At 49.0% G+C, this 15,373-nt stretch overlaps 1 protein-coding gene across 1 annotated transcript in view; it reads right to left on the bottom strand.

Moving 5' to 3' along the window:
• The window catches only part of Kank4 (KN motif and ankyrin repeat domains 4), a 73,765-nt gene extending 63,588 nt beyond the window's left edge, over positions 1 to 10,177 (bottom strand). The window contains exon 1 of the mRNA XM_041652337.1: positions 10,011 to 10,177. The gene's annotated coding sequence lies outside the window, so the exon portion shown is untranslated. The remainder of the gene's footprint in view (positions 1 to 10,010) is intronic.
• Positions 10,178 to 15,373: the final 5,196 nt, after the last annotated feature.

Here is a 15,373-nt window from a genome sequence, read left to right as displayed (position 1 = left end):
AAGCAAGGAGGAGAGGGGCAGGAAGGAAAACACCATGAGCAAAAGGAGGAGGAAAGGAAAAACGAGGCCACAAGCCACAGAGAAATGTGAGATTCGGGGCTCAGTTGTTAAGAGAAGACCCAGGTTTGGTTCCCAGTACCCCACGGTGACTCACAACAGCCTGTTTCTCCTCTTCAAGGGTATCTCCCATCTCTTTTATCCTCCTTGGGCACTAGGCACACACATGGTACACTTATATATATTCAGGCAAAAATAATCATACATATAAATTTTTAAAAGAGAGCCAGCTCTTTGGCTGAGATCAAAGCCGCTGTACTGTGCTGTAGGCAAAAGTTCCCAGCCACTGTCTCAACCCCGGCATGGCAGGAAGCTCTCAGCTTCTGGGCCCAGGAACCAGCATTCTCCCCCATGAACTCTTTGCTCCTGGTGTCCAGCTCTAGGGAAAGAGAGCTTCCATTTCATTCAAGCCCTCTTTTGAGAAGCCAGCTGCAATTATGACTTGGTAGGCAAAAGCCTCCCAGAGGCCGATGAGAAGCCAACCACAGAGGCTCAGGGCAGACCATGTGCCTGAACTGGGCACGTTTCTGATGCTCAGACAGTGGTCTGTCCAGACAGTGTCCACATAGTGGGCTTTCCTGAATCAGGACAAGTTGGGGACTCTCAGAAATCCTAAGAAACGAGTCTCTGGGGGCTTAGAGCAACTCTGGAAGCAACACTCTTGCCTTCCCTTTAACATTCTAGTGGAGGGCCAGGCTATTCCTCCCCTGGAGCCAGTCGCTGACCTAGGCAGGAGACAGCCATCTTGGTCTCAGGGAACCACAGACCACAGAGAAAGCCGCCCTGCCTGTGTTCTCCCCAGTCTACACGTCACTAACCACTCGTTCCCATGGATTCCCATCCTTGTATCAACGTGAAGGGAGGCTGGTCTCCTCACCCCAGTCACTGGGCAAGCCAGGAAGAAGCAGCAGAGCAGTGTGCCAGAGATTCCAGAGCCTTGGTGGATAACCTGAGAGAAAGGTGGTTACCCTGCCTCATCCGGACTTCATCTGGACAGCTAGGAGGAGGAGGAAGAGGAAGGAGAGGAGAGGAGGAGAAAGAGGAAGAAGAGGAAGAGGAGAAGGAAGAGGAGGAGGAAGAAGAGGAGGAGGACCTATCATCCTAGCCTCTCCTCCCACTTTTCCTATTCCTTATTGACCCACCGGAAGGAACACCTATAGGATAACTCTAAGGGCATCACTGTGGTTACCAGGCTCATATGCTTGACACTTCCTTCCCACAGTTATGATGTTGGAAGACTGCAACCAGGGTACCAGTTTGGGCTAGCTCTGGTGAGGCCTGTTTCCAGTGCACAGGCTGTCAACTTCTTGCTGTATCCTCACAAATAAGAAATTTAATAAGAAATTCAAGAAATCAGAACACTCTCTGGGATTCCTTTGATAAGAAGCCGTCCCCTTCACAAGGGCTCTACCCTTCTATTCCATCTGCCTTCCAGAAACCTGGATCCTAACGCCAACGCACTGGCGGGGAGGATCTCAGAATGAACCAGGGAGACACAAACGTCCATATGGCTGCATGAGACCATACTGAGAGTCGTGGGTAGGCCAGGCCTCCACAGTGGGTCCCGCTCAGCAAATCCTCAAAGAAAACAGCGAGGTGTGATTTCAAACCAACCTGACCAACAAGAAAATGGAGTTTAAGGTGATTTTATAATCAGGATTTAAGAAAATTAGAAAAGAGGCAGATACAGGCGGATCTCTGTGAGTTCGAGGCCAGCCTGGTCTACAGAGCAAGTTCCGGGACAGCCATGACTCTTACACAAAGAAACCCTGTCTTGAAAAACAAACAAAAACCTAGAAGAGCTTGGCATGATGGTGCATGCCTTTAAGGCCAGCATTTGGCAGGCAGAGACAAACCTATCTCTGTGAGTTTGAGGCCAGTGTGGTCTTTACAGCAAGTTGCCTATCAGCCAGGGCTACATAGTGAGACCCTATCTCAAACAAACAAACAAACAAACAAACAAACAAACACATAACCTAATAGAATAAGGAACTTAATAACAATCTTAATGATTTGAAAAAGGTGAGGGAAGAGCCAATTTTAAAGGCTACATATGGGCCAAGCATCTTGGGTATCTTGTAAAAATCTGTTATCTTGTTTTACGGTAGGACCCTCCCTAACAGGAAGTGCTCTGGCCTTCGACCCCTTTTGAACCACGCTGTGGTGGGCCAGCAGACTGCACAGGAACAATAGTTCTCTGAAGAAGACACAGTAGTCCAATAGAATGGCCCCAATGCGGGGAATGTCAGGCCTCAGCTCTGGTCGTTGGCAGAGCTCCCAGGCAGGAGTCTTTTGGCACCACTGGGCATTATCCATGAGCCCAGTTAACACAGGACTCCATTCAGTGACTGGAAATGCTGAGGGGCAGGGGTAAAGATGAGGGAGAAGGTTAGGCCAGAGAGGGCTAGCCTTGGGCCAGGGTAAAAGGGACACACGCATGTCTCTGCAGAAAAATATGTTCCTTGAATGTCCCTGGTCCAAAATATCATTCCACTCTGCAGTATGGAAGACACGTGGTCACCCTGGCAGGTAGGGCAAGGAGTTGGGACAAGAGGCTTGGTGCTCTCATCTAGGTTAGCCACGCAATCCCTGTGCAACCCGTGCCTATACCTGCCCTTGCTGGTCCTCAGCATCCTCAGAGCGGTTCCTTCCACCTTCAACAATACACATTTGTTGGAGTGCCGTGAGCCCAGGTTGTGGATGGCAGCACCACTGGACAAAAGAGGCAAGGCTGTGCTGAGGGAGGAAGAAACAGGGCACAAAAACAGGGGGGAAATGAGCCCCGGGTGATAGAGCCCCGAACAGGTGTCTGACTCAGGGAAGGAGGATGCAGACGTGTTCCAAGAATGAGCAAGAGTTCTATAAAAAGGAAGGAAGGTCACCAGCCATTCACGTGTATCTACAGAGAAGATGTTTTAGTGAGATGCTCAAGGTGAGGCTGAGCATTGGGATGGGGTGCGGAGACAGTAACCATGGTAATACCAACCAGGTTCTTCCCAGAGGCTATAGGAACTGATGTGAGGTATGAGGCCTGCTGCATAGACAAGGTCTGAGGGGCACCCAGAAGTCCTTGTAACACAGCCTGAGTGACTAGGGAGGAGGCAAATTGCCAGGCTATAATGAGAGTGCCCTAGACGGAAACTTTTTCTCTGTCCCTTCTGGTCATGCTGGACAAGTTCTCTCCTGCCCACCAGTCCCTGCAGCCTCTTATAATCATTTGAAGACTTAATATTAATTATAAGTGTTTAGCCTATGGCTCAGGCTTCTTACCAGCTAGCTCTACATATAAATTAACCCATTTCTAATGATCTGTGCCTCTCCACGTGCCCTGTGACTTACCGGTCATGCTCTGGCATCTTACTCCTCTGGCACCTGCTGGTGTCTCCCTGACCCCACCTTCTTTCTTCCTGTATCTGTTTGGATTTCCCGCCTAGCTATATTTTGCCCTACTATTGGCCAAAGCAACTTCTTTATTAATCAATCATAATAAAACATTCACAGCATACGGAGGGGCATCCCATATCAGAGTGGAGGCACGTAAAGGAAAGGCCTGCCAGCACTGGAGAGAAAACATGGATGTGGGGAGGAAGGAAGTATTAGTATTTCCATCTCTCAGATGGTCAGAGTCAGGTGACAAAGGCGGAATTAAAACCCAGTTCTGCCCAACTCCAGGGCTCTGGTAATTTTTACCTTGTCCTTGTTCCCACAGTCTCTGTGCCATTGCTTTGGTTAAGGGTGAAGAAGGAAAGGGAAGGCATCTAAAAACAGAGAAAAGACTAAAAAGATTGGCTGTAGGCAGAGAGAATGGATAGTAAGCACTTTCCTACTGAGACAAGATGGCGGCAGAGTTCTTCAAGTGTATTTTCCTCTGATTGCCCGAAGAACTTGTTTTAAAAGCACAGGGTTCCAAAATTAGACAATTCTCAGCTGAACTTCAATGTTGTTAAAGCAAAAATTTAATTTCATGAGCCCTCATTTGGCTCACCAACATCATGTGAACAGTTCTGTCTTGTTAGTTAGTAAAGACTAATGACTTTGAGGTCTTGCTACAATGTATCTGAAACATATTAAACATTCCAAAGAATCGCGTAGAAAGTGGATAGGGTGAAGCATGCCTCTAGCCCAGCACTCAGGAGGCTGAAACTGGATATTCTAATTTTTCTAATGCTGCTGTAGTGATTCTCCCCGTTCCTGGCCCCTCACAATCAACATCTGGTCCGTCTCCTACCTCTCCATGCTCCCCCCCCTCCCCACGGTCTTTCCCTCTGTTCCAAATCACTTCCAAGAGGCTTCTTCCTTTGCATTTCTTCCTGAGGCTGGAGAGTACTTCTGATCAAGCGAGTTGTTAGTTTCTCTGCACAAAACCATTAAGGCTGAGGCAGATGGTCACCCACCAGCTGGTTGTTTCAATGGGCTGGTTTGCCTGAGATCGGCAGAGCCATCCCAGCAGGGCCTGGTGGGTTTGTGGGCTGCCAGGAAGGACCTAACAAGTTTCCCACGTGTGCTTTCTAAGTTAACCCCTGGATGTGCATCAAAGCCTTCTACCCAAGCCACAAACCAAGCCTTTGAGAAGTTGCCAACTATTAAGTGAAATTTACTACCACTCAGGAATGCCTCCCACTAACTAGAGAGAGATAGTCGAGTCTGAAAGTCAGGGTGGGAAGCTGAGATTGAAGTGTACTGACTTCCTGTCAGGGCTCCTGATGGCTCCTCCCTATGGACCCTTTCTCAGGATGCTTTCAAACGCATAAAAGAAAATACATAACTTGACTACAAAGAAAACCAACATAAGTAAAATATAATTAGTACAATTTGAAAAACCAACTGTATGATGCAGCAATATATGTTTTACTTTATTAACACATTAAATTACATGTTTTAGAAGCTGGCATAGTGACTACTGGCATCTCAAACACAGTCGACATAAATAATATTTCAAGGTATCTATACCAACTAAAATGCAATACGAAGCAATCTATTATTTTATAGTGACATGATTACTCTACACAGACGGGGGTTTATTGCCAACACTGATAACTGAAAACCAAATGTTGGGTAACTAGTAAAGCCATTCCCTCTTGTCCCCTCCACACCCCCACAGGTGGGTCATGACTTTTAATATTTACTTATTAAAAGATCATATGAAAGAAATATGAAAACAACATGTTAAAAATTCAGACTCTAGCAAGGTAAAGGCACCTGCCATCAAGCTTGATGACCGAAGTTTAGGACCTAGGAACAACATGATGGAGGAGAGAGCATGATATGGTATTGAATACACACACATACACACACACACACACACACACATACACACACGCTCGCTAAATAAATCAATTAAAACGCAAACAATAAAATTAATTAAAACTAAAAATTAATTAATTAAAACTAAATAAAGCCAACTAAAACTCAAACAATGATGATAAAATTTCATTAGCAATGATAAAATGTTCCGCCTTTGAAATGCTCAAATGCTCTCCCTCCACATATACTCACCATCATAACTCATAAATGTAGACCTGGCCAGCTATCTAACCAGCCGACATCCTACTGTAACTGTGTCTAACTTTCCCCCAAGATTAGGGGGCTACCTTCTCCAGGGTGGAAGGGACTTGAGGCAAGGAACAGACAATGAGGGAAGCATTTGGAAACCCGAGAGCCCCTGCCAGTGTCCTGTGAGAGCAGCGGGGGCTTTCACTGTTGCTGCCGTACCACTGTGGAAGGGAAGCGGCACCAAGGGCCATTCTTCATCTTTAAGGAACAAAGTCTCCCAGGCCACATCTCTCTGACCCCTTGTCACTTAACGTCAGAGCCCCAGCCCAGAAATACATACCAAAGGAAACTCAGCAGACATAAAGACACATTCGCGCGCGCGCACACACACATACAAACATGTACACTCACATGTTCACACACATACATATATGAACACTCAAAATACACTCACACACGCTCCCTTATGTTATTGGTAGCTAACAAGTTTTATCTATTCTAGGAAAAAATTGAGGAGGGGGCCTGGGACTTGGAATTGTTGTTCTCCTCTATGTTGCCTACGCCCCAGAAAGCTCTTTGTGGGCTAGGAGTAGGCAAACCCGTGGGTTGGGTGCTCAGGGGGAAGATCTAGTGGGCACTTCTTCCTTGAAGCGGGAATACGAATCTTCAGGATCAATGAGCTCCAGCTGTCTGGGTATCACATGATTACCTACTTGACATCCTGGGCCACATCGACTCTACTGGGAAATGTGACAGGTGTATTTTTAGAAGTGGACCTCTCTTCCTTTTCATCTGTAGACACCGGGAGCCATTCCCAGCAGAAGCTTATGAGTCTAACCTTCATCTGGGAGATTTGCATTCTGAGGCACAGAGAAGTCAGGCTTTAGCTGTAAATCACACAGCAAGTCTAGGCTCCCATTCCAGATCCCTTGGCCTTCAAGCCTCCTCCCATGCACTCTACCGAAAGAAGGGCACAAAGGGGTTTTCTCCCTGAGCTCCAGGGCCTGACAGCTCTGCCCGATCCCAGTGTCAGTTCCAAGGTCCTTAGCACAGCTGTCGACCTTTCTGCCTGTTGTTTCCACATCTGTGCACTAGAGAGTTTGAGTGTGCAATCCAAGCATGGCTGTGAGGACTGAGCATGCCCGGTTGGACAGACATTTGCACTATTCCTGTATCTTGTGGTTCCTGTTTCACACCCAGAACGGAGTGGATCTGCGATAACTGTGTCAATCAGCATGGTCTCCCAAATACAGGGGGGAAACAACCGTCACCAAATCCATTCACCACAAGGAGAGTCCAGGCTCCCTCGAGACAACTGGAACACGCACAAGGTCAGTTTTTCTAGGTTTTATCCTTCCATTCCCATGCAGGGCCGAGAGTGAACTACTAGGCTAGCCAGTCCTGAGATCTGGGTTTTATAAATTAGCATAATTTTGGATCCAGAGGTCCTAACTGTCCATCCCCTACCTCCTTAGGCTACAGATCTGAACCATGTGCCCTGGCACAAACTCTTAAGCGATTGGAACTAGTCCAGTACATGTCTGGTACATGACAGAAGCATGCTGCAGCTTTGTTGACTGAATTAAGATGCACGCAGGAATGGGAAAGCCTGAAGCAGGTGTCTTGCTACAAAATGCATGGGGTGGCAGGTCAGACTCCAGGGGCGGCAAGCAAGTACTCCGTCACCTTTCTAGTCGGCTCTGAGGGAAGAGGCATTTGACAAGGCCAATAGCTGAGCCTCAGTCTGGTGCATCAGACTCAATTCAGGGCTCAGAAGATACCTGAAGTATGTCTGCTCCTCCTCCGACTGATCAGATGCAATAACAGATGCTGTAGGCCAGGGAGGTAAACAGGACAAGGAAATGGCTCATCTGTCTTCTTAATTGTCAACTCTGCTCCTAATAGGATTTTTCTCCCTGTTCTACCTTAGGCCGATGCTAAACTGAGACAAGCCAAGATATCCATCTTGTAGTCGTGAATAGTGGCCTTCACAAAATGCCAGGCATGAAATGAGGCTGCTGCGTGGCTCGGAGAGGCTGAGCACCGGTACCAGAAGGAGACTGAGCCCTTAGCTCAGTAGCTTGGAGTCTTTGCTCCTACCTTGCTGTGGGAGGTCGGCAGTTACCGCACCTCTGTTTTCTGGAAAATTACAGCCCAAAGTGTGGGAAATGGTGGTGGTGTGGGAACCATGTGAGAACTGTATGCACGGCATTATAAAGTTATATGCATGCATGGGAGAAGAGCATCCATAATTTCCACCGTAGTCTCAAAGATATACGCATGTCACCCCTCCCCATTAAAAAGCTAAGAAGTACCAGATGATGTCCATGCAAAGATAATCTGCTGAGCACTTCCAATGAGTCCTTGCTCTGTACCAGGCTCCTGTGACTCAAATACGACAGCAGAGTCCTGCTTATGGGGTACTCAGTGCCACCGATGCTCAGGGCTACAGGAACATGTCCCATTGGAAGCCAAGGAAAGGCAGCGTCTAACTCTACGTTAAGCTTCTATGGAGACGCTTAAGCTTAACATTGAAGTTGCTGGCAGCACGTGCTGTTGCTGGGTGAGTAAATGGAGAGTATTTTAGACAGGCCGCTGGGGGGCAAAGGCAATGTGTGGTCTGGGAGCCGCCTCAGTTGTAATTTGGAGTGGAACACGGCAGCTTCAGAAGGCCGTGGGAGGGCTAGAAGGCAAAAATGAGGCTAGAGAGGTGGGCAGGGGCCAGGTCAGGTAATACCATGAGGGCACCCCCCCTCTCCCCCTCTCCCTCCACCTGCACACGGGTCTGATTGCACAGGACTGGATGAGCCTCCACTTCCAGCATGTATTTTTCTGAATGCTGAGCAAAGGCTTTGGCCAGCTGTGAGTTGAACGCGACAGCAGGAAACAGGACAGGAAAGAAGCGTTGCTCTCGATCCCATGGGTTTTAACTGAGGTGTAGGGAGAAAGCTCCTGTCAAACTGTTTTTCCCCGTAAACTTTACCTAACCAGGGGCTCCTAACAGTCCAATGTCATGGCTGAGCAAGGCAGACACTGATTAGGCCAGGCAGTAGAACGCAGGGCTATGGAGCATGTGCACTGGGTCCTTGGTCCTCACCCAGCAAACAAAGGCTTTCCGCTCCTGCACAGGACTCTCTCTGCTGCTAGGCAGGGCCCTCTTACAGGCAGTTTCTGTCTCAAAGTCTTTCCACCCTCTAACCAGTCAGCCTACAGTCTTTAGACTGACACTCAACCCATCGCCAGTTCTCAGGGCACCCAAGTTTAGAATCAAAGAATTCTACACCCGAGTGATGTGGCTCACCTTCGTCTTGGTCACTGGACTGCAAGTTCCTTGATACCAGTGTATAGTTCTGTTTACTTTGGTATCTGGAAACCTTGCCTGGCGCCTGGTTCTGAACTTTGGTGCTTTTGATCGGGACCTTGCATCATTCCCACAACTCATTGTTTCTGGGACACATTATGGCGCCTTCAGGTAGGAGGCTGGGCTTGAAAGGCAATGTTAGAGTGAACTCTCCTTCTGCTTCCGCGGGTAGCTAGCCACATGTTTTTCTGTGCCTTGTCCTGAGAGGCTAAGGAACCCTATTTGGTTTACTCAGGTAGGTCCTTCGGGATTGCACTCCTGGCTGCAGGGGATCCTGCCATGGCCCTCTTGGATGTGTAGGACTTTGCACAAGCACCAGAGGTCATCCTTGAAATAGAGGCTATTCCGCCTCTATCTCCTGGAAAATGCCCATCCTCATCCTACAAGTCTGCTTCCCAGGGTACTTGGGAAGCAGTAGACTGGATTTTTGCAGCCCAGGCGAGTGTGCAGGGCGAGTGTACGTTCCTGCCAGATGTAGAACACACGGACTTTCCAGCTCTTGTCTGTAACTGGCCAGTCTGCAGCGACAAAGTACTAGGGTCAAAGATTTGACCTTAAAGGCGATGGGAAGGGGAAGGGGCTAATCAAGGGGCGTGCGGGCTTGGCAAAGTATCTTCAGCCGGCACCTAGCACACGGATCCAGGGCGGCCCTCCTTCCTCTGGCCAAGGTCGCATCCCATCATAGCTCTAGAAACTTCAGCCAGCAGCAGAGAGGTGAGGGCTGGGAACCTGGCGCGGTGTTTTGCAAGAGAAAAGAGACTCGGGGATTTGCAGGTAGTCCCGGAACCCAACGGGGAGGCGCCCCCAAGTCCCGCAAGCTGCATCCAGAACCGCAGCGTCCCTCTGAGGACAGCTGCGAGGGTCTGCACCACCTGAGTCTCAAGGACGACGCGGTCCCCCTTCCACTGTCCCCTCAGTCCCTAAAGCAGAAAAGCAAGAGCGGCTACCCTCCTGCGCTGTCGCCGACCCTCCTGCGCCCGGCTTAGGCTGCCGCAGCCTCTGCGGGGACGCGGCGCTAGCTGGGGTCGCAGAGGGCGACCGGCGCAGCCTGGGACGTGCGGGGCGGGTGCCTGGGGCCAGAGGGCGCCAGACCGCTTACCTTAGCTAGCCGCTGGGTTCTGGTAGGAAGCCACCACCGTGCGGCAGCAGCGCGGGCGCCCACCCGGCTTCGGGGTGCACGCAGCTGCGGCTGCACGGTCTTCTGTGGCACGATCCTCCCTCCTCTGCACCGTCCGCGTCCTGGCACGCACCGCGCGCCGCCGCACCCTGGCGCGCACACCCTCCGGTCGCCCTGTAGCCGGCGGGCTGGGCCTGGAGCCGGGGCACACTCGCCGAGGGCACACCCACCGCGCAGGCTGCGGGACTGGGAGCGCGGGAGCCGGATCCCCGCTGCCGCCACCGGAATCCCCGCCTTCCTGACGCGGCGCGGGCTTTGGTGTGTAGGAAGGGGCAGAATTGCGACACCGAGGGGAGGGTCTTAGCCTTGAACAGAGTTAAGGAGAAAAACTTTTTGAAAAGAAACCAGAAAAGTCCTAGCCTGTATAAGGCGCTTTTCTGATTTCCCCAGGACCCCGTGCGGTTCTCTAAGTTCGTCTAGACTCTAGAGCCTAGAGGTTTCTGTCCCCACAATGATAGAGAGGGTTGTCCATGATGGGACTTAGATGTCCCCTAGGCCATCTCTTTTCAATTTCCTTCCAAATCAATGCCGCAACCTCACTAAAAATCCTCAGTCTCTCTTCGACAACTTTGCGTCATTTCAAAGTCACTAACCTTGAATGGACAGATATCTAAGGACCACTTCAGGCACCAATCCAGAAAGAGAAGTGGGGCCACTTCTCCTACCCCTTACAGAGCGACCCAAAAGAAGAGCGGGGAGATGGCAGCCCACAGGTCTCCAGAGCCCAGCTTTGACCCACCTGGCCCACCTTCCTAGTGCCCACGCCTGGGGGAAACAGTCTAAGGAGTTTTATTTTTGGCATTGTGACCCAGATGGGATAGATAATTTGAATCAAGGGACATTTTAATTTCCGTTTTGACAGAAACATTATTAAGATGACTTCATTTCCGCGAAGGATAGCAGTAATACATGGGAATGGAAACTTGTTCTCAGTGCTCGGACCCAAAACGGAGTCGGGGGCGGGGCTGTAGCTCGAGGGAGAACAGCCTCAGACGCAGAAGGCCCGGTTGGTTTTTGTCTTCCTGTGACTGGTCAGGGAAACCAGAATCCCGGATACTTAACTCGGGTCTCTCCGTGTTTTGACCACTCCTTTTTTTAAATGCTAAGCCCGGGGCTGAAGAGATAGCCTAGCAGCTAGAAGCAGGTGTTTCCCTTGCAGAGGACCCAAGTTGCTTTCCAGCATTGGCACAATAGCTCACATCTGGTAACTTTAGCTTCAGGGTACCCGACCCCTCTTCTGCCCTCCTGGTACATCAGGCTTGTGGGTACATGGAACACATAACACGATGTAGGTAAAAATTTATATAAATATATATTTTATTTGTATAAAATAAAATAAAAGTAAATAGATCTTATTTTAAAATGCAAAGCCTCATCCCTATAACCAGGACTTTAAGCTCCTGAATTTTACTTCACAAGGTTTGGTTTGGCCTCTCAACATCTTTGTGACATAGATCCTGTGTAGACCACTTTTTCCTTTTGGGGGAGTGGGGGTGAGGGTAGAGACAGGGTTTTTCTGTGTAGCCCTGACTATCCTGGAACTCACTCTGTAGGCAAGGCTGGCCTCAAACTCACAGAGATCCACCAGCCTCTCCTTGTGAGGGAACATTCGTCTGCCTGGACGCGTTCCACCACTAGCTCAAGGTCACACAAGCTACTTGGTAGAGCTGGAACAGAACCCCAGGCATTCTAAGTCTCTGTCTTGGAACCCTTCTGCACTCCCAGATACCTCGAAGAATTTGTTCCTTGATTTCTGGGCATTGTGAACCTAATTAGGCATGGGGCTGGCACTGGGGTGTGGAGCCACGGCACCTTTCCGGAGAAGATGGAGGGCAGTGCCAGACTGCCATCCTCGAAAGCAGTTCAGCCCCGATGACTCAGAGGGGGAGCTGTGTCTCTAGGGTAGAGCTGAGTCAGAGGACTCGCAGTCTAAACTGGAACAGCCAGGAGGTCTCAGACCCAGACCCAGGCACCAAGAAAGGGGGGAAGTGCACTAAGTATACAAAGCCACCCTGGACCCCCTAAGCCCCCTCCCTGTGCCATGCAAGAGCCACAGGCATAGAAAAGAAGCCTGAGCTAGAACATTTGCTATTTCCTGTCATGGCAGGGAAGCAACTGAGTCAGACTAGAAAATGGACTCTTGGAGGGTCCTGGGAGGAAGGGACCCCTCCCAGGCAGCAGGTCTTCTAGAATTTCAGGTTTGGACACCTCCACTGCAAACCAACGGGGCCTCTCAGACAGTGAGTATTCCCGCTGGAAGCTGATTTAGGATGACTGGGCACAGCTCTCTGCTGCAGCCTGAGCCTTGCTGCAATCAGGACCCAGTGCAGACAGAAGTGTGTGTGTGTGTGTGTGTGTGTGTGTGTGTGTGTGTGTGTGTATGGGGGGCGGGGGAAATGGCATGGCTCCCTTCCCTGATTCCCTCTTTGCTGGAGAGTGGAGTGTAAGAAGATTAGTGTGTATTCATGTCTGTCCTGTGCCAGACACTGTGATGGACATATCATTTTCATTCCCTGTCTCGCTGGGATCCTCACCACGCCTATGAAATGGCTGTCACTCTCTTGCTGAAGGCAATGAGGCAAAAGCAGGAAGGTGGGTGCCAATTTTGATATCGGTGGCTAGAAGATGCAACATTCAGGTCTTGCTCCAAGAGCGGACTGCACAGCTGCAAGCAGCATGGGTTAGCAGACATCGTCCACATGCAGGAACTCCTACGGTCACGGGAGTGCTGGCAACAATTCTAGAACAGCTCTCAGAGGGGGGTTCTGCACATGCAGACTGTCAAGTTCTCATTCTTATCTCTGATCCTGTCCTGCACCTAGATTCAAACTCTGAGATAATGAATAATGAATCATTGATCTTAGAGGAAGTGCCAAGATAGACTCCTGTGAGCCCCTGGTCACATTTTCATCAACCCACCAATATATGCAATAATCTCCCCTTATCCACAAGAGATACATTCCGAGACCCTCTTGTGGATGCCTTGGATAGTACAGAATCCTATGGATATTACGTTTTTTCCTATTTCTACGAATCTCCAGTCAAGTTTAATTTATACTCCAGACATAAAATGAACATTAATAATAAAACAGAATACCTACAAGACCATAATGAATATTACGTGAATTCAGTCTCTCCCCCTCTCAAAACATCTTTGTGTACCATACTCACCCTGTACAGAATGATGTGAGTGATGTGTACGATGTAAGTGCTGTGAAGTGTGTCCTTCATGAACACTGCGGTACCAGGAGACCTGTTCTGGTGACCACAACGGCTACCAAGGACTGGGTAATGGCGACAGTGTGGGTGTACTGGACACTGGGACCATTCTCATGCAGAGTAGGATGGCGGTCAGCACACCGAGTCCTCATGCAATTCAGAACGGTACTCAATTTAAAACTGATACATGGTTTACTTCTGGCACCTCCTAGGCAATATTTTTGGGCTGTGGTTGTAAAGGGTAACTGAAACTTCAGAGATCAAAGTCAAGGAGGAATACCGTATACTTGTTTTACATGACTTCCTTCTGAAGATCCCTGTTTCAGTGTTCATTGTTGACTCATTTGCACGGCACTTGTTGTTAGGACTACTTGAGTCCTGGCCTTCAGCTGTTCTTCCCTGTCTAGAGCCTTCTAATTGAAGTTACTAGAAGCTGTGCCTAGCTTAGAGGATCAGAGGATGGTATTTTCACCTGTTGGCCATTGACTGCAGTGTATTTAAGCCTCCATAGTGCTATTAAAGAGGGGCTTTTTGGTACCAGTGATTGAAGGTCTGTATATCGGTCCGTCTCTGAGTGTGTATTCTCAACCTCCAGCCCCTTGCCCGAAGCTCCTGAACTGGGTTCTAGCGCATAGAGCGCAGACGGGGGCCGCCGTGCGCAGCACTTGTGGCTGTCAAGCACTAGAATTCACGCCAAGCACAGCTCATCTCATACATGCTTTCTTCATACATGTCACAGCCTTCCCGAGCTTAGCAGCACTAGACAGCGCTTGAACACTAGGTCTGGGAACTGTTTTAAACAGCAACAACCAAAACCCCAGGGTTTGCAAACCTGGGCTTTAATTTAGTCAGGAGCGGAGTATGAGAGACAGTGAGAGGCAGAGTGCTGACGGGTTTAGCTCAGCTGGGAGCAAGTATGCCTGAGAGCTCAAATCCCACCCCTCCTTCACATGCACAAGGGACTGAGAAAGCGCTCTGGGTCAGGAATGAAACCTTCACAGGGAAAATTTAATAAGTAGGCATGCTCGAGAAAAAGTCTGCCGATGAAGAATACACACTGTGGGTTTCGTGTGCACACACACTTTACAATTTACAAGCCGTCATCAAACATAAAGTGCAGATGATGTAGCCAATGAAACCTCCCAGGAAACTGCTGGTGCTGTTTGCTGAGTTTTTGTATCAGAGCTATTGTCCCCAGCACACAACTGACCAAGTATGAGTCTAGCATGATTGTTGGCTGATGTTTGTTTATGTTATGAGATATTATGAAGTTCAAACAGCAAAGATGCATGTTGGGAACTTGGCTCTTTTTTTTTTTTTTGGTGGCATAGATGATTTCTCTGAGTCAGAAGCCCATCGAGCACATCCCAAAGTGTTGGGGCCGGTTGTAATGTAACGGCGTCAACTGTGATGCGTTTCCAAGTACCATCTGCCTTATTAAACCTCCTCCTTTACATCCCTAGGTCTGGAACGCTGTTGAAGTTTTATGTCAACATAAAATTTCCCTTAGGATAAATATACACGAGCAAGAGCCATGTCACATGACTCAGCCCTGTTAAACTTTAGAAGAAATTTTCAAACTGCTTCCCACAGCAGCGGTACCATCTTCCTCAATCACTCCCAAAGCACAAGTGACCAGTCTTCTTTTACCCTCACCAGCCCTTGAAATCGTATTTCCCTACTGGTTAATGACCTTGGCCCTCTCCAAGCCTGACCTTGACCCTCTCCAGTCACACGCTCCTTTGCCATCAGCACTATCTTTTCGCTTGTTTTGAAACATTATCTTATGTACCCCAGAATGGCCTCGTAGCTGAAGATAACCTTGAAATTTCTGGTTCTCCTGCCTTCACCTTGGAGTGAAGCACTCTTGGGTGCTGGGATTGACAGGCAGGGACGCATGCTTGGGACACTGGGCCTGCTACCTACTGAGCCACATCCCCAGCCTTTTGTTTGCCTTTAATATATCTTATTAATTTTCAGTTTATGTAATTGCATTTTTAATAATAACTATGAGTAACTTTGACTCATAAATTCCCTGAAAATTTAATAATCTGTTATTGAGCCAG

This window comes from Microtus oregoni, unplaced genomic scaffold (genome assembly GCF_018167655.1).
Source record: "Microtus oregoni isolate MIOR12 unplaced genomic scaffold, Mior012 000005F_ref0000423, whole genome shotgun sequence".
NCBI lineage: Eukaryota > Metazoa > Chordata > Mammalia > Rodentia > Cricetidae > Microtus > Microtus oregoni.
Note: the sequence above shows the minus strand (reverse complement) of the source record. Positions and strands in the feature narration are given on the sequence as shown.